Here is a 19,526-nt window from a genome sequence, read left to right as displayed (position 1 = left end):
TTGGTGGAAAAGATAGCTTTTTAAAATGAAAACTATTTTACTTTAAAAGTTTTTACTGGAGCCTGGTCGCTTTACAGTGCTGTGTTGGTTCCCACTGCCCGCAGAGGGGCCCACGGCGCACACACGCCTCCTCTCCCGGGGGCCCCCTCTGCTTTAGGTCGTGGCGAGCGCCCAGCGGGGCGCCCTGCGCAGAGCAGGACGCGCGCCCCTGTTACGGCTTTACATGGAGAGCCAGTTTGCCTGCTGTGCACATGCCAGCCCCAGCCTCATTGTTATCCATTGTGTATGTATGTATAGTACCCATGTGCATACTGTGTGCATGCCGGCCCCAGCCTCATTGTTATCCATTGTGTATATATGTATAGTACCCGTGTGCATACTGTGTGCATGCCAGTCCTGGCCTCATTGTTATCCATTGTGTATATATGTATAGTACCCATGTGCATACTGTATGCATGCCGGCCCCAGCCTCATTGTTATCCATTGTGTATATATGTATAGTACCCGTGTGCGTACTGTATGCATGCCGGCCCCGAACTCATTGTTATCCATTGTGTATATATGTATACCCGTGTGCATACTGTATGCATGCCGGCCCCGACCTCATTGTTATCCATTGTGTATATATGTATAGTGCCCGTGTGCATACTGTATGCATGCCGGCCCCGGCCTCATTGTTATCCATTGTGTATATATGTATAGTACCCGTGTGCATACTGTGTGCATGCCAGTCCTGGCCTCATTGTTATCCATTGTGTATATATGTATAGTACCCATGTGCATACTGTGTGCATGCCGGCCCCAGCCTCATTGTTGTCCATTGTGTATATATGTATAGTACCCGTGTGCGTACTGTATGCATGCCGGCCCCGGCCTCATTGTTATCCATTGTGTATATATGTATACCCGTGTGCATACTGTATGCATGCCAGTCCTGGCCTCATTTGTTATCCATTGTGTATATATGTATAGTGCCCGTGTGCATACTGTATGCATGCCAGTCCTGGCCTCATTTGTTATCCATTGTGTATATATGTATAGTGCCCGTGTGCATACTGTATGCATGCCAGTCCTGGCCTCATTTGTTATCCATTGTGTATATATGTATAGTGCCCGTGTGCATACTGTATGCATGCCAGTCCTGGCCTCATTTGTTATCCATTGTGTATATATGTATACCCGTGTGCATACTGTATGCATGCCAGTCCTGGCCTCATTTGTTATCCATTGTGTATATATGTATAGTGCCCGTGTGCATACTGTATGCATGCCAGTCCTGGCCTCATTTGTTATCCATTGTGTATATATGTATAGTGCCCGTGTGCATACTGTATGCATGCCAGTCCTGGCCTCATTTGTTATCCATTGTGTATATATGTATAGTGCCCGTGTGCATACTGTATGCATGCCAGTCCTGGCCTCATTTGTTATCCATTGTGTATATATGTATAGTGCCCGTGTGCATACTGTATGCATGCCTGCCCCGGCCTCATTGTTATCCATTGTGTATATATACATAGTACCAGTGTATATACTGTATGCATGCCAGTCCCGGCCTCATTTGTTATCCATTATGTATATATATATATATATATATATATAGTACCAGTGTACATATTGTATATAAGTCAATTCTAACCTCTCAGTTCATCCCCTCTCCTTCTCCCTTGGTATACATATGTTTGTTCCCTATGTCTGTGTCTCTATCTTTGCTTTGTAAATAAGGTTGTCTATACCGATTTTCTTCTGATTCCACATACAGGTGCTAGTATACAATATTTGTTTTTCTCTTTCTGACTTACTTCACTCTGTTATGACAGACTCTAGGCCCACCCATGTCTCTACAAATGACCCAAATTTGCTTTTATAGACGAGTAATATCCTGTTGTATATATGTACCACATCTTCTCTTCTTTTTCTCTTCATCTGTCATTCGACATATAGGTTGCTTCCATGTCTTAGCTATTGTAAACAGTGCTGGAGTGAGCGTCGGAGTGAACATGTTTTTTCAAAGTATGGTTTTTCCTCTTGGTATATGCCCAGCAACCGGCTTCCCTGGTGGCTCAAATGGTAAAGAATCTGCAGACTCCTATTGTGAGAAGCTACCTTTTCCATTAGATACATTTTAGTTCTAACTGAGAAACCTTCTGCTATTACTCCAGTTGGATTTGGTCTTTTATCCTTTGGGGCTTTATTTATTTATTTTTGTGTACTTCCTATCTATTATTCTTACTGAATTCTTCCCTGAAATATAAGTCTACTGGAAAATAGAACCTGAACTCTGAATGGGACCTCAGCTCTGAAAACATGGGCTGAAATCAAGTTAACAGAATGAGCGAGAAACCCTGAGTCCTGTCTGCCTGTCTCTCACCAAATGATAACTAACATTTGTACAGTACTTCATATATTCAAAATGCATTTTTCACACATTGTCTCATTTAACTCTAATGCCTTCCCTGTGAGTGAGTTATCCATAACTCTACAGATAAGAAAACAGAGTTCAGGAGAAGTCAACAGACTGGTCAAAGATTATAGCAGAAGTAGAGAAAAGGATCCATCAAAAGGAAGCCTTTTGCCTGCAAATTTTGTGATCTTCCTGCATCTTCTAAATGCACAGTGTCATCCTTATAGGCTGTGTTGGTTTCTTCCAGGCCAAAAATTGTATTCATCTTTCTACCCATCCCTCCAGTGTGCATTTGACCTGGTGTAAGTGGAGTTTCATGTGTATGTTCCTTGGTTAGATTGATTTTGTTCTTTGGGTATGAGTTTGTTCAGTTTGGGTAAGAGTTTTTCAGTCCTGAAAAAAGGTAAGTATTTTACATCAAAAACATAATTTCAAAGTCCAGAAAGAAACAGAAAATAGCACAACGAAGTCAAAAAAGCCAAACAACAGAAACAAATCAGCATTTTCTCTAAAATGGATGCAATGCCATTTAAGCTTTGATTACACTTCTCGCTGCCCTGCAAACAGCCACACCAGGATCCCAAGCTTTCTTGCTGATTGAGAGCACATTTCGAGTTTCCCTCATTGTTCCTGGCAACCCGGCTCCCACGTAGCAAGCAGGATATTCAACTTGACAAGGCTCTTTCTTTCTGGATCAGGGAGGGAGCAAGGTTCTTGTCAGTTTGAATCAGGAGCCCACACGTGGCAGAGCGGAGCGGACAGGCGCGCTGGGGGGAGGTGCCGTGTGCCCGCCATCCATGGGCCGTCATGGGGGTCTCTCTCCCCATCACCCGCAGAACTCCGCTGCCTCCAAGCTATCCTGCTCTCAGAGGGCCCCTTTGCTATTCGGCCAGCTGATTTGCTTCTGACACTAATTCAACTCGTTGTCCAGTTTCGAAAATTTTACTTTAAGGCTTTCGTTTCTCTACTAATTTTTTTTTTTCCAGAGCTGCAGCCGAGAATATCCAATTCTAAAATTCTCAAGGTTTTAAAGTTTTAAAACACATTTCTAAGGATGAAAATGCCGTTTTTTGGAGTCCACATCAAAGGGCTTTTAGAAGTCATCAAAGAGAGCTGAAAACCTAGTGCATGCTGCTCTAAAAATAGCTTGTCTTTATTATAATTTTAAAAACTGAATTTTAAAATAATGACAAATAGAATTAATAAAAGATGAAATATGGACATCCTAATTATGTAATAAAGAAGACAAAAGCATCTCATTATTTTATACATTTACCCCTAAGAATTCACACTTTATTTGTATTTGTTGTAAGAGGAATAAAGAACAAATCTTTCCTGGTAAGGATCTTAATAAATGTCTGAAAAGTAAGTAATTTAGTCTCATTTTTCTTCTCGTAGATGTTGAGAACAATGTTTTTGATTATTGTAGGAATGTAGAATTTTATCCTTTTCAGTTTTTTATTTTAAATCATCAAATAGCAGTAAAAAGTCTTTTGAATACATGTAAATTTTTCTTTATTTTTATGGCAATGGACCCCATCACAGCATTTTGAGATTTAATTATAGAATTTTGTGATGCTCTCAGGGCGGGAAAAAATTTTCCTCTGCCCTTCTGGGTACTTCCGACTGGTCTAAGAATTCAACTGATGTTAAATTAACAGGAGAAAATCAAATTTCATTTTGCGTGCATGGGGACCCCACGTACATGACAGACTCCAAGACAGAAAGGTAAAATGAGGTGCCTATGCCATCCCAAGCAAAGGGGAGGGAGAGAGGCCTGGAGCCTCCAATGACACTGAGATCACTCACTAGATGAGCAGAAAAGCAGATGCTGAGCAATTGGGTGTCTGCCTTTCCTGCAGGGTTGATATGCACAGTGATGCATCTTGGGGAGGCCTGTTCAGAACAGCTTTATGACTATCCAGTCAAAGAGGGGTCACTTTGGCAAGTGGATTATTTTGAGCTGAAGGCAATCAAGACCCTGAGGGCTCAAGAGAAGCATTCTTCCTTCTTCTTTAAAGAATTTAAATTGGGAAGGCCTGTTCTGAACCCCTCATGACTATCCAGTTGACTTGCTATATCAACTAACCAAATGATTAAGGGAGGGAGAGAAAGAAAATGACTGATGTTAAACCAGTCAAAACAGTGTCCTGTACTTTCTGTCATCCTTTTCAATAATGTTTTCAGCTGAATCTGAAACTCAAGTAATAAATATACCACTTTGCCTAATAAACTCAATGTTTTTATCTAGACACCTAATACTAAGTGAAACTTCACCACATCTTTACATGTGTATCTAAATCTTAGCTTGCATTAAGAATCTGTAACATATAATAACTATGGAAACTTTGGGGCTGTTGTCTACATCATTTTCACTTGTCACTTCCTTTGCTTCAGTTACATTCTGCTTATTTCCTTTAACAGAAAGTCATAAGGGGGCATGTATTATCATTATTCTATTACCGATTTAACTACACTTCAAATGTAGCTTTTTCCGACCAGGGTATACCTTTATGGATTGCTCTAATGCACTATATCACTACTGTCACCATTCACTGATAATTACTCTTTGAGTATTTTCTAACTTGCGTGGTTCCTCGCAAGGCCCTATGATGCTATATATTTTTTCAGTTCTAGTTATAGTTCTACCCCTAAAAGATTTTTCAGTCTAAAACCACTAATGTAGATTAGTATTGGGATTAATGATTATTCATAAAAGTTGGACAAGTACTCAATATGTATGTATATGTAGCTTATCACTTAAAAATGGAGCTAATATAGTACTTAGGATAAAGGTTAGTTGGGCACTGAACCAATAGATAAGATACAAAACAGTCAAGCAAATATTGAAATGAAAAGCAGAGAAATTTAGAGAGCAGAATTTTTTTTTTTTTTTTTGCCCTGGAGTCTTCAGGGTAGTGAGGATCTCTCCTGCTGTAAACAGATGTGCAGAAAGATTAAATTACCGTTTAGGGTTGGAGGGGGATGGTCTATACCCACTAGATGGATGAAGCTTTTGTATTAATCATGACAAGAAAGTATTGCTAAAAGCCTATGTTGGTCACTAACCTTAGTGTATGGGATTATGCTTTCTGAGGAAGTCTTACCACCTCAGTTTTCAGGAGGAGATTGAGAAAGGACCCCTATGACAGACTCTCTTATGGTGATATCATTTGGTATCACTGGAAATACCTTGGGAAGCAGAGGCTACCAGCTTGCCAGGGTCTAGAAGAGGCCCTACATCATTGAATGGCAACAGGACGGCCCCGGGGATGGTAGCGAGCAGTGATGGGAAAATGAGGGGAAGCCACAATTAAGGAAATCTCATTTCTTAATCCAGTTTATAGGTTTCTCAAGTGCAAGTTGATGAAATACAAAGGTCAGCTAAAAGTTTGATTTCTTCTTGTCTGTCTGTTTAGTTATGATCTATGGTTGCGTATTCTCATAAAAGTGTGAAAAAAAAGGGTTAAAATCATTCGGAGCTGATTAGATGAACGGTTTGCAGCAGGGGCAGTGAAGTGTATTTTAAAATGGAATATGAAATCACCTGTAAGAGGCAAGATTTGGAACTAACTGGGCATATTGACATATGTTATGAGTTAGTGTTCTTGTGATTTTTTGAATTATGCCACTGTACATAATAGAGCGTTGTTTGATAGGCCTCACTAAGTGGCCTGGCACTAAACCAGATCTGTCATCTACAGGAGAAGAAGGCAATTCCAGTTTCATCTAAATAAGCTCATATTAAAATAAGGAAAAACAAATGTGACACAGCTGCAGTAGCCTGGCCAAGTTAAAATGCTTACAAATATTTTATGTCTGTAATATAAGACTGCTTACTAATGGGAGAATATTATGTGTAAAAGAGTGCCAGATTGCCTTTGATATAAGTTGGTAATAAAAATGCTATAGGGTTGGTATTTATGGTCCTTGTAGGTTATAATAACATGCTTCCTGTGTTATTACTTTAACAGACACTAAGAGAAAAATCTATACTGTATGGTCACATTCCTTAAATAGCATGTACAGCACATGCACAGTCAGCTAGGATATTGAACTGACAATTCATCAGGCCTTCTTACGTATCTTGGAAGTAATAGTTTATTTAAACATGTGCCTTTTCTTTCCTGAGGACAGTTTCCTGTGTGTTCTGGATTATGCTATGTTCTACTGCCATACAAATATGAAACTACATAAAATTAATAAAAGTCATGCTTAGTCAATACTACACAATGTTTTTTATTAGTGGGGGAAAAGAATATAGCTGAGTTAAGGTAATATAACATGATGAAGTTCTGAAATACAGGAATACAAATTTTTTTATTGTTTTTATTGTAGTATAATTGCTTTAAAATGCTGTGTTAATTTCTGCTATATGACAAAGTGAATCAGCTATATGCATGCATACATTCCATCTGTCTTGGACCTCCCTCCCACCCCATCGCATCCCTCTGGGTCATCACAGAGCAGCAGGCTAAGCTCCCTGTCCCGCATGGCGGCTTCCCACTGGCCCTTTATTTTAAACACGGCGGTGTGGACATCTCAATGCTTCTCTCTCAGCTTGTCCCAGCCTCCCCTTCAGCTCTCTGTGTCTCCATCTCTATTGCTGCCCTGCAAATATGTTCATCTGTACCATTTTTCTAGATTCCATACATATGCATTAACATATGATATTTGTTTTTCTCTTTCTGACTTCACTCTTCATGACAGACTCTAGGTCCATCCACATCACTACAAACACACATCACCCAATCTTGTTCCCTTTCATGGTTGAGTAATATTCTGCTATACACATGTACCACATCTTTATCCATTAATCTGTGAATGAACATTTATGCTGCTTCCATTATACAGTGGAAGTGACAAATAGATTCAAGATATTAGACCTGATAGACAGAGTGCCCGAAAAGCTATGGATGGAGGTTCATGACATTGTACAGGAGGCAGGGATCAAGACTATCCCCCAAAAGAAGAAATGCAAAGAGGCAAAATGGTTGTCTGAGGAGCTGTTACAAATAGCTGAGAAAAGAAGAGAAGTGATAGGCAAAGGAGAAACGGAAAGTTATTCCCATTTGAATGCAGAGTTCCAAAGAAGAGCAAGGAAAGATAAAGTGTTCTTCAGTGATCAATGCATAGAAATAGAGGAAAACAATAGAATGGTAAAGACTAGAGATCTCCTCAAGAAAATTGGACATACCAAGGGAATATTTCATGCAAAGATGGGCTCAATAAAAAGCAGAAATGGTATGGACCTAACAAGCAGAAGATATTAAGAAGAGGTGACAAGAATACACAGAAGAACTGTACCAAAAAGATCTTCATGACCCAGATAACCACAATGGTGTGATCACTCACCTAGAGCCAGACATCCTGGAATGTGAAGTCAAGTGGGCCTTAGGAAGCATCACTATGAACCAAGTTAGTGGAGAGGATGGAATTCCAGTTGAGCTATTTCAAATCCTAAAAGATGGTGCTGTGAAAGTGCTGCACTCAATATGCCAGCAAATTTAGAAAACTCAACAGTGGCCACGGGACTGGAAAAGGTCAGTTTTCACTCCAATCCGAAAGAAAGAATGTTCAAACTACTGCACAATTGCACTCAACTCACATGCAAACAAAATAATGCTCAAAATTCTCCAAGTCAGGCTTCAACAGTATGTGAACTGAGAACTTCCAGATGTTCAAGATAGATTTAGAAAAGGCAGAGGAACCAGAGATCAAATTGCCAACATCCATTGGATCATGAAAAAATTAAGAGAGTTCCAGAAAAACATCTATTTCTCTTCTATTAACTACACCAAAGCCTTTGACTGCATGATTTACAACAAACTATGGAAAATTCTTCAAGAGATGGGAATACCAGACCACCTGACCTGCCTCCTGAGAAATTTGTATGCAGGTCAGGAAGCTACAGTTAGAACTGGACATGGAACAACAGACTGGTTTCAAATCAGGAAAGGAGGACGTCAAGGCTGTATATTGACACCCTGCTTATTTAACTTATATGCAGAGTACATCATGCAAAATGCTGGGCTGGAAGAAGCACAAACTGGAATGAAGATTGCCAGGAGAAACATCAATAACCTCAGATACGCAGATGACACCACCCTTATGGCAGAAAGCGAAGAGGAACTAGAGCCTCTTGATGAAAGAGAAGGAGGAGAGTGGAAAAGCTGACTTAAAACTCTAATTCAGAAAACTAAGATCATGGTATCTGGTCCCATCACTTCATGGCAAATAGATGGGGCAACAATGGAAAGAGTGACAGATTTTATTTTATTTTCTGGGCTCTAAAGTCACTGCAGATGGTGACTGCAGCCATGAAATTAAAAGATGCTTGCTTCTTGGAGGGCTTCCCTTGTGGCTCAGCTGGTAAAGTATCTGCCCACAGTGCCGGAGACCTGGGTTCATTTCCTGGGTTTGCAAGATCCCCTGGGGAAGGGAAAGGCTACCCACTCCAGTATTTTGGCCTGGAGAATTCCATGGACTATATAGTCTATGGGGTTGCAAAAAGTTGGACACGACTGAATGACTTTCACACTTCCACTGCTACTTGGAAGAAAAGTTATGACCAACCTAGAGAGCATATTAAAAAGCAGAGGCATCACTTTGCCAACAAAGGTCTGCCTTAGTCAAAGTTATGGTTTTTCCAGTAGTCATTCATGGATGTGAGTGTTGGACTATAAAGAAAGCTGAGCGCTGAAGAATTGATGCTTTTGAACTTTTGTGGTGTTGGAGAAGACTCCTGAGAGTTCCTTGGACTGCAAAGAGATTCAACCAGGTCCATCCTAAAGGAGATCAGTCCTGGGTGTTCACTGGAAGACTGATGCTGAAGTTGAAACTCCAATACTTTGGCCACCTGATGCAAAGAACTGACTCCTTGGAAAAGACCCTGATGCTGGGAAAGATTGAAGGCAGGAAAAGGAGACAACAGAAGATGAGAAGGTTGGATGGCATCACTGACTTGATGGACATGAGTTTGAGTAAGCTCTGGGAATTGGTGATGGACAGGGAGGCCTGGTATGCTGCAGTCCATGGAGTCACAAATAGTCAACATGACTGAGTGACTGAACTGAACTGAACTGACCATTGTAGACAGTGCTGCAATGAACATCGGAGTACATGTGTAACAGTATTTTTAACTTACTTCTTTAATGAATATTACTTTAGGAGACATGCATTATGAACGTGTGTGATGTCAATCCAGAAATACTGAGGTGTTCCTGCAAAAATAGTATTATCAATATTGAATTTGAATCACCTCCCTCTGACCCATCGTAACCAATTCCTTGACCTTGGCCCGTTGGCTATTAACTGGGGCATTTCTAGAGATAAATCCAACAGAATGACATTGTTGAAGCTGATATCAGGTTTTATTGCAAACCTAGGAATACATATTTAAGCAGATGTGAGCTCATGTGGCATTCTTTCAACCACCCTACATATGAGTTAACTATTCCACCCTCATGCTGGGTCCACCCACATGGTTTTCCTCTTGAGGAAATGATTTGCAAGTATTTTTGACAGAAATAAATGGAATTTTCATCTAGCCCATATTTAGGGTGATACTAAGCAATTAAATAAAAGTGATGTAGTTCAGGGTCTGATAAGCAAAAATTGAGACAATATGGTAGCCAGAATTCCAAGATGTTCTTCGAGAGGCTTTTGATTCTCACCCTGTTGAGAATCTTTTTCCTATCATTGTGGGTGGGGCCTGTGAATATCATGAGATGTTATTCTCCTGATTCTATTACATCATGTGGCAAAGTGATTTTCCAAGTGTGATTAGGATCCTTATCAGTTTATTTTGAATCAGTCAAAAGAGGGATTATCCTACATGGGTCCGGATTAATCAGTGAGACTTTAGAGGCAAGAAACAGCAGTAGACTCTTCCCTGCTTGCCTTGAAGGAGCAGACTGCCATGGTGTAGAGAGAACAGGGTGGCAAAGAATGGGGCCTCTGCCCTCGTGGCTCCAGAGGAACGAAATGCTGCGAACATCCAGCGAGCTTGGAAGAGGATGCCAAGATAACGTGAGGTTGGCAACCAACGCCTTGACCCTGAGGACAGCACCCAGCTGGGCCGTGCTGACTCCAGACCCACAGAAATGGTAAACTGATACATTTTAAGTGTGTGCTGTTTTAAAATACTAAGTTTGAGGTTCACACCTCTTTGTCACATAGCCAGCACAGAGGGTCTGCCATCCTGTTTGACAGAGTTTAGTTGCTCTTATGCCTAGAAAAGTCTCTTACTGAATTGAAGTCCACACCTTCAGGTCTGTGTTCTAGGGAAATAGAAAATTGTTGGAAAATGCCCTCTTTGTAATAACTTAGTAACTTTACCTTAGAACTCTAGTCTATACTGCAAAAAATCTGGATTCTATTAACTTTTATAGGTAAACCTTTAACCTCTACCTTCATTTAACATTTCTATAAAACACGTTTTTAGGTTTTATGATGTTTCTTTCTGAACTCACTTCAGTTTTCTCACATATCCTGTGTTGACGTCAACAGATTCAAAATTCTGTGAGGCGCTGGCCACTGATGATAGAATAAGGCATTGGTCCTTGCTCTTAAGTTCCTATTTGTAGCAGAATATCCCATTCTTTTGGCTTTCTGTTTATCTGTTACTATTTTTGACACCAGCTAGATAACTGTTGATTCAAGTTCAATTTGGGTGTCCATTCTGATTTCACATCGCTTCTCTTTAAAGCCATAGCAAGTATTTCTGAATTTTAACTCTGTTTGAAATCCATTGAACCAGGAAAGTGTCGACAGCTTGTTTCTGTTCTTTGCTTTTGTTTCATTTTGTTTTAATTGTGGTAAAAGTTGAATAACATTTACCTTAACCATTTTAAGTGTAGAGCTTAGTGGTGCCAAGTATATTCACCTTGTTGAGTAACCAATCTCCAGAACTTTTTCCTCTTGTAAAACTGAAACTCTATACCCATTAAACAGTTCCCCATTTCTTCCTCCCCACAGACCCTATAACCACCATCATGTCACTTTATGTTTATATAAATTTGAATACTCTAAATATCTTTTATAAATGGAATCATACAGTATTTGTCTTTTTACAATTGGCTATTTTGCTTAACATAATGTGCTCAAGATTCATCTATATATTAGTCAGGGCTTTATATTACAGTTCTCCAGAAAAACAGAACCAATAGGAGATATATATATATCTGCAAAAATTGAGATTAGGTGGTATACAGAATTCCAAGGTGGCCTCCAGGAGTTCCATCCTCTCATGCACATGCTCTGTAGAATCCTCTTTCCATTAGTGTGTGGGACCTTTTTGCTTGTTTTTTTTTTTTTTTCTTAATACTTTGAGTGGTAAAAATAGAGCAGAAATAGTATTTTGTTCAGAGAGCAAAAAATATACTGCTGTGGTCATAGCTGTAAGGATGATTTAAATGGTCTCTGCCTCTCAATAGCACGTTGGAGTGTAAGTTGATTTCAGCCACATCTTCTCCAGCTTCAATGCATCAGATCATATTAATACCATAATGATACATGAAGAAACAGAGCTTGTGGGAACCAGCCTTGATCATGGCTCCTTTCATCTGTGACTTTAGCTGCCCTTGATTGTGTATTTTTGTGGATCAAAAACTCCCATGGTACCACTTAGCACCATAATGAATTGATGTATATTCCAAGTGGCAACAGGCTAGTTGAGAAGGAAGATGAATCAGTGCCGTGAAATAAACATTAATATAGTGACAGTGGTATCGATCAATTCTGGAATCACCCACGTGTTTGATTTAGAGCAACATGATCCAGGATTAAAATACGCACATCCTAAGTGAGATACTTGAAGTGTGAAGTACACAGAAGTCAGCAAGGAGAGAAGACGAGCATCATCACCTCCTCCGCCCCCTCCCTCTCCACATCCTCCACCTTCTCCTCTCCTCTCCTCTCCTCCTCTTCCCGCTCCCCAGTTGTTTTCTTTAAAATGAAGTTTACTCCTGTACCATTTACTCGATCTTTTCCTCGGACTCACTGACTTGTTTCTGAATGAATTGCTTAGTTTTTTTTCTTTCTTTTTTTTGGGCGGGGGGGGGGGGGGGCGGAGGGTAGGGGATATCATCATGCAGATTCTCACATAAATAGGAAAATATAGGCTATGTGACTTCCTTCAGAATTTTCTGAGCATTCGTTATCCAGCTAAAACTGTATATGCAACTCTAACATAGAAAGACAGACTCCTGAGCATACCAAAATGAGTCCTGGGGCCTGAGAAGGGGGTAAGGATTCTACATGGCTTAGAGCTTTTATGAGGGATAAGTCACTTAGCGCTTGGTGAATGAACAATCTGCATAGCTTAGGAGAAAGTCTGCTCTGCCCGAGGCCTATTTCCCTCTCTGTGGAGACCCAACTTCTACAATCAAGGTTCTGTCATCAGAGATTGCCTTTATTGCCAGGTATACAAGTACTGTCATTTGGGTTAATGAAATAAATTTAGATTTCATACTTGTTGACCCTCCTCTCATCTACATACATATAAAAGAGAAATAAAAAGAAACCCCAAGACATATAAAGGGGGGAAAAAATCTCATCTGATGGGAAAAGAGTTAATATAGGAAATAGGAGAAACTATTAAAATAGTCATAGTCTGTGTCCTCATGGAGATTTTTGAATAATAATATCACATCTACTAAAGCAATTCAACATGTGTTTTTTTGAATTTTCATGTCTCAAGCTGATTTTCAAAATCAGTATTTTAGATTTCAAAGTGTGGTCCCTGGACTCACAACACATTACTATCAACTGAGAACTTAGAAATGTTAATCCTTGAACCTCAACATAGACCTATTTGAATTAGAAATTTGGGGTATGGAGCCCAGCACTCTGTTTTTTATTGAGCCTTGCAGATGATTCTGATGTGTGACGAAGTCTGAAAACCACTGCTTGGCTGCATATTAGCATCACTACTGGTGACTGGCTCCTACCCCATGCAATTCTGATTTAATAGACTTGGGTGCAGTGTGGACTTCAGGAGTTTCAAAAGTTCCCCAGGTGATTCTAATGTGCAGATAAGATGAGAACAATGCTCTAAATCACCAGGCCTGAATAATGAGATCCCTTTCCAAATCTGGTTCAAGCAATGGTTCCCAAGTGTGTCTACTCTTTGAAATCACTTGGAGAACTTCACAGGTAACTGCTGCGGTCCAGCATCCCTAGAGATTGTGATTTAATTGGTCTGGGGTATGGTCTGGACTTTGAAAAGCAAGAATCAGGCTCTTCTAATGTGCAGAGTTTGAGAATCAGTGGGTTAAAAGCTAAAGGCCTTGTTCTAAAAGCTAAAGCCTTGTTTTATTTCTAGTTCCAAAGGCTAAATTCCTAGACCTAAAGCAGACACTAAGTGTATGATATTTATAAAGACTTATTATATAGATCTATGATGTATATATACACACATACATACATATATATATACACACACATATATAACAAGTAGGATTTAACTGTTTCCCAACATCCCCAAACAAAATTAAGCTTAAAAAATAGATGATTCACAGCCCAAGTTAAGGTATCCTGGCAGTGCTGGCCTAAGAATCTCTTGAGAGCTTTAAAAACCTCTAATACTTAGGCCTCACCTCGGACCAGTTAAATCCAATTAAATCAGAACCTTTGGGTATAAGTGAGATATCAGAATTGTTTAAATTAAATCAGAACATTACCGAGTAACCAAAAGTTCAGTATTATTGAAATACCCTCAGAAGGTTCCAAAGGTCCTGAGAACCACGGGTTAGAGTGTGGCCTTACTTTAGGTGAAAAGGAGATTTGCTCATCCCAATTTTCTCATATGTTATAGAAGAGCTGGGCCTGCCTCATGTGCCCAGGAAGAAAATGACGTCACCAGTACAGTGATGATACCCACATCATCGTAGGACCTTATTTCATAAAAGAGTCTGTCTGGTATACTTTTGGCTTTTATTACAAGTAGTTTGGCATTTGGTGGCTGGATCCCCCTGTTCAAGTCACCCAATGAATATTATTATTCATTATTATTATTAGCAGTAAAACATTTGAGATACTAAACTACTACAGCAAAACTAAGTTGCAATAGCTTATGTTGGTGAAGTGATTTTCAACCAATGGTGATTATGTCACCCAGAGGATATTTGACAACGTCTGGACATATTTTGTTTGTCACAACAGTGGGGCAAGGGAGTTTTCCACTGACACATAGTAGGTAAAGGCCAGGGAAGCTTCTAAACATCCTAAAATGCACAGGATGACTGCCCGCTCCAGTAAGGAATCATCCAGACTAAACTGTCAGTAATGCTGAGATTGAGAAATCTTGCTTTTGTGGGAAGTCTACAGGCTACTATTCTTTCAAGGGAAACTGTAGATCAGGGAGAGAAAGTCTATTACAAATAATAATTTGTTTGGGGGGATTTCAGAAAGTCTCCGGAACTTCTTGATAGAACCAAATATCCTGAAGATATACCTTGCTCCTTAGAAAAGAAACTCAACCACACAGCGGTTTTGAATTATCACAGCATCTATTGGAAACTTGCTCCTGTATTTCTCAAAGTAAATTCAAACTTACAATATCCAATATATTTTAACAATAGAACCTCATCTCTATGTAAATATATTTAGACCAACCAACAAATCATCTAGAGGATTTCTTATTTCCATGCTTTCATTCCCTAAGTCCTGAGGGCCCTTCCCTGTCTTCTATTCAGGGTAATCCAGGTACAATTTTTAAACGACAGCTGATGAGTCAAATCCTCTGGAAAGCCTTGGGTCACAATACTGACATAAATCCTTAAGAAGATATATTTCTTGAAGGTAGAGTATTTGCTCTGAGGCACCAAGGTCTGGCAAATCCCTGGCATTTTGTAGGTATTCAATGTTTTGTTAAACAAACAAATGAATTGTGATATATTTTCATAAACAAATACATTTATTTATCTTGTTAAATAAAAAGTGAATTATGATCAGTACTTACTTTAATGGAGACCCAGGAAAACAGCTCTTCTGCATGAACTCTTATGTGGTTAACTTCTATCACATCAAAAACAGTATTGAGGTTCATTTGATTACAAAAGCCCGTGTTTATATTAGACTCATCAATCAACGCTGCATCCTGCTTCTCCTAGTCACTTCAACCTTATTTTAAGAGTCCAAGGTCATGCGTGCAAGATAAGTTGCTTCAGTCCTGACAAACTCACTGCGACCCTATAGACTGTAGCTCGCCAGCTCCTCTGTCTATGGGATCTCCAGGCAAGAATACTGGAACGGGTGCCATGCCCTCCTCCACGGGATCTTCCCGGCCCAGGAACTGAACCTGGGTCTTCTGCATCACCGGCAGACTCTTTACTGCTAAGCCACCTGGGAAGCCCTGCTCAAGGTCGCTGAGCACGAGTAATACACCGTCTCTCTTCCCCACATAAAATGCTGCAAAAATCAACCAGAACGAACAAGCAAGAAGCCAGGGAGCTTAATGCTTTTTTCAGACTTATTATTTTAAAAAATCCTCATGAAAATACATTTTTTAAATATATATATATATTTTTAAGGAGCTTGAACCTCTGAGCTTCTGAAAATATGTTTTCCTGCTCCTTCTAGCTATATCTGCCAAAGTCCTAGTTCTACACACTTGTAAGATATTTTAAAATCATTTGTGCCTATTCATTTTGATTAAAGTAACTGGAGGAAAAACAAAGTGAACCATTCCAGAAAGGGCTACAGAAAGTATGTTATTAACATTTTTCTACCATCAAATTTAGTCATCAGCTTAATTGCTGAGATTTAATTGTTCTCATGAGGCTTTCACAGTGACTGCTTCATTGACCATCTTGTTCTACAAAGAAAATGTATGTATCGACTCTGAAATTCTATATTATTTCTGGGAAAAGAGCATAATTTAGTTGATAGACAAAGCAAATGTGTTTCATTCAAAATATGTATTTGTGAGACTTCTAGAGAATAATCAGGGTGAATTTAAGAATACTTCCCATTCCTTCAGTCCCTGACAGCTAAAGATCTCAATGCACCATTTACAGCATAAGAGAGACAGCAGCTAGTCAACAAACCTCTAATAAAAACTTCTTCCCCTTCACTTATGTTTAACAAAAATAGAAAGACCATTGAAATGCAGACTAAAGAAAAAGCAAGACTATCAGTCTGACTTACTAAAGGACTTTTCATGTCTTCCTTGGTGCTGTATCTCAATTGTTTATGTAATTTTGCTGCATTTCTGTGAGTTCTTTTCCTGTTCTCCCAAGATAATTTTGTATTATGGAGGAGGAAATAAGAATGGAGTGTTATATTTTGGAGCAGAAAGAGTAGTTTCCTATATATGTACCTTCACAATTGTACTATACAATTAACATCTACATAGCATTCTATTCTCTGTATTCCCCATAAATCATCTCCAGATACAGGTTAATTCTAAGTAAAAGACCATTAAGCCTTATATCATTTCATTATACCCACCACAACTAAATTTGCTTCTGTGTATAAATAAACAGATTTATGTGTATTGTTCCGGAAACAAAGTTTAATGACTCTGGAAACCACTAATTGTATAATGTGATATATGCCATAGAAAGAAAAATATGAGATGTATTTTTCAAAGTTATATATACACACATACACTTATGCATGTGGGGGCATGCTTACTGGATATGGAACAGTGGGCAGTGTTAAGGCTTAGTTGTGAGTGGCATTTGTCCATGTGTATTTGAGGAGGGGCAGAGACACACAAGCACGAGGAAATACATAAATATATATTTTAACCCCCTCTGCACAATATAGGAGAATCAGTTACCTGTAAACGGTGGTTTGAATTAGGTTATGTAGATTTCTTAGCTCTATGAAATTTTAGGATTCTATGAATGCTATTTTTTTGCATTTTTAAAGAAACACACACGCCCACCAAACTTCATCTGAGAGTGAAGTTCTTGTGGTTCTCCAAGTGTTTTCAGGTTCTTTAAAATAGTAATTAGTATCCTAGTCCATCTTTTTAATTTTTCTGATCACTTGACAGTTCTTTCTTCAAGTTCTCTGTGAATCCTTCGTTGAATCATTAGAGGTTGTGTTCAGAGGTTTAGTAAGGGAAGAAAACTGAAGAATGTTTTACAGAGAAGAATATGGAAAGTTAAGTGATAAAAGTTTCTTTCTTTTAAGGGGCAATTGCAACAAATGACAACATTTTCTTCCAACTTTCTCATTTGCAACAAATCAGCTGACTTTCAAAATTCATTACTTAAATTACTTCAAGATGTATATGCTACAGGAGGGGAATGACTTGTCCAATTATTTCAACAAACCTAGGAAGCATCTTACATATGGCTATTGAAGAATTAAGAATAATATAATATACTATATTTTATTAATAATATAAGGATATAAGAATTATATGAATAAAAATATAAAAATAATATATGGAAATAGATACAAATAAACACCATGTAAATCATAATATAAGAATACGGGGATCTGAATCGAAAGTAAAATTTGTTTTTACATTTGACAAAGGAAAATTATCATCCACACTTGAGCTTTCCAGAGCATAGAAACATTTCGATGAAATATTTGAGGGCCTGGACCAAGCGTGTGTGGTAAGCATTTCATACAAACAGCAGCATGTGCCCAAAGTTCAGGCAAGCACATCATTGCTTAATGAAAACGACTAGCAGCATTGGCAAACACTTCTCTTGATGTTTTCTGTTTCCAGGCCTATGACTGTATCTGTCTGAGAAATGCCTGTGTGACTTTATGGCTATCCCAGTATTCTTTTCACAACTTATGTTGTCCCAGATAGTATCCAGGCTGATGTACCTTCCTCCCAAGCAAAGCTTTCCCTGTATTGGACCTATTTTCTGCACGTCATGCCAGACTCCCGTTTCTCCTGCTCCTCATGGCCTTAACCACCTGCAAATACCATATTCCTTGCTTGTATTTAGGTGAAGGGCGACTTCTCTCCCGCCTTGCCTCGGTCTCCGGCGTACATCCGCATGCATCAGCCTTGGGCGGGGTCCCCCCTCTGGAGCCTCCCCCGCCCCGCAGCCCACCCTCCCCTCTGGGTGTCCCCCTTCCTTGCTGCCGCTTCTAAGCCCAGGCTTTTCCTGCGTTGCCTTCTCCTTCTCGCTTTGGCTCTGCTCGTTCGCGTCCCTCTTAATAAGCTTGTAAAGTACTTTTGTGCATGCTGTCCTCCCACCTAAGCGCAAGTGGGCTGACACCAGGGCCAGTCCTCGAAGTGGACGCTATGGGAGAAGGGGTGGTATCCAGGAAATGCTGGGGTGATGGGATGTTTTCTTCTTGGGCTGGGACATTTAACTCTGAAGGTCATTGAGACACTAGCCCTTTGATCCAGAATTTTAGGCTATCATCAGCAATATTGAAGGAACAAAGGAAGAACACTATAGATATTTAAGAGTCTCCAGAGCAAAGAAATGTCAGAGACCTTTGCCAAACAGAGTGGGTTCAGCCTCACACTCGGACATCCGGGAAAAGCGCAGAGCTGGCGAGCTAAGCGCAGAATGCTGCCCCTAGGAGCGGCGTGTGCCAGCCCGGCCGCCCGGCCGCGCCCGGCTCTCCGCGACCCCGCGGACCGCAGCCCGCCAGGCCCTCTGTCCGTGCGGTCGCCCCGCCAGGCCCCTCTGCCCGCGGGGTCGCCCCGCCAGGCCCTCTGTCCGCGCGGTCGCCCCGCCAGGCCCTCTGTCCGCGGGATTGCCCCGCCAGGCCCTCTGTCCGCGGGGTCGCCCCGCCAGGCCCTCTGTCCGCGGGGTCGCCCCGCCAGGCCCCTCTGTCCGCGGGGTCGCCCCGCCAGGCCCTCTGTCCGCGGGGTCGCCCCGCCAGGCCCCTCTGTCCGCGGGGTCGCCCCGCCAGGCCCTCTGTCCGCGGGGTCGCCCCGCCAGGCCCTCTGTCCGCGGGGTCGCCCCGCCAGGCCCTCTGTCCGCGGGGTCGCCCCGCCAGGCCCCTCTGTCCGCGCGGTCGCCCCGCCAGGCCCTCTGTCCGCGGGGTCGCCCCGCCAGGCCCTCTGTCCGCGGGGTCGCCCCGCCAGGCCCCTCTGTCCGCGGGGTCGCCCCGGCAGGCCCCTCTGTCCGCGGGGTCGCCCCGCCAGGCCCTCTGTCCGCGGGGTCGCCCCGCCAGGCCCCTC

At 40.9% G+C, this 19,526-nt stretch overlaps 1 pseudogene; it reads right to left on the bottom strand.

Moving 5' to 3' along the window:
• Nucleotides 1-11,902: 11,902 nt before the first annotated feature.
• LOC139034863 (protein cornichon homolog 4 pseudogene) lies at nucleotides 11,903-16,570 on the bottom strand (annotated as a pseudogene).
• Nucleotides 16,571-19,526: the final 2,956 nt, after the last annotated feature.

This window comes from Odocoileus virginianus, chromosome 4, assembly GCF_023699985.2.
Source record: "Odocoileus virginianus isolate 20LAN1187 ecotype Illinois chromosome 4, Ovbor_1.2, whole genome shotgun sequence".
Lineage (NCBI taxonomy): Eukaryota > Metazoa > Chordata > Mammalia > Artiodactyla > Cervidae > Odocoileus > Odocoileus virginianus.
Note: the sequence above shows the minus strand (reverse complement) of the source record. Positions and strands in the feature narration are given on the sequence as shown.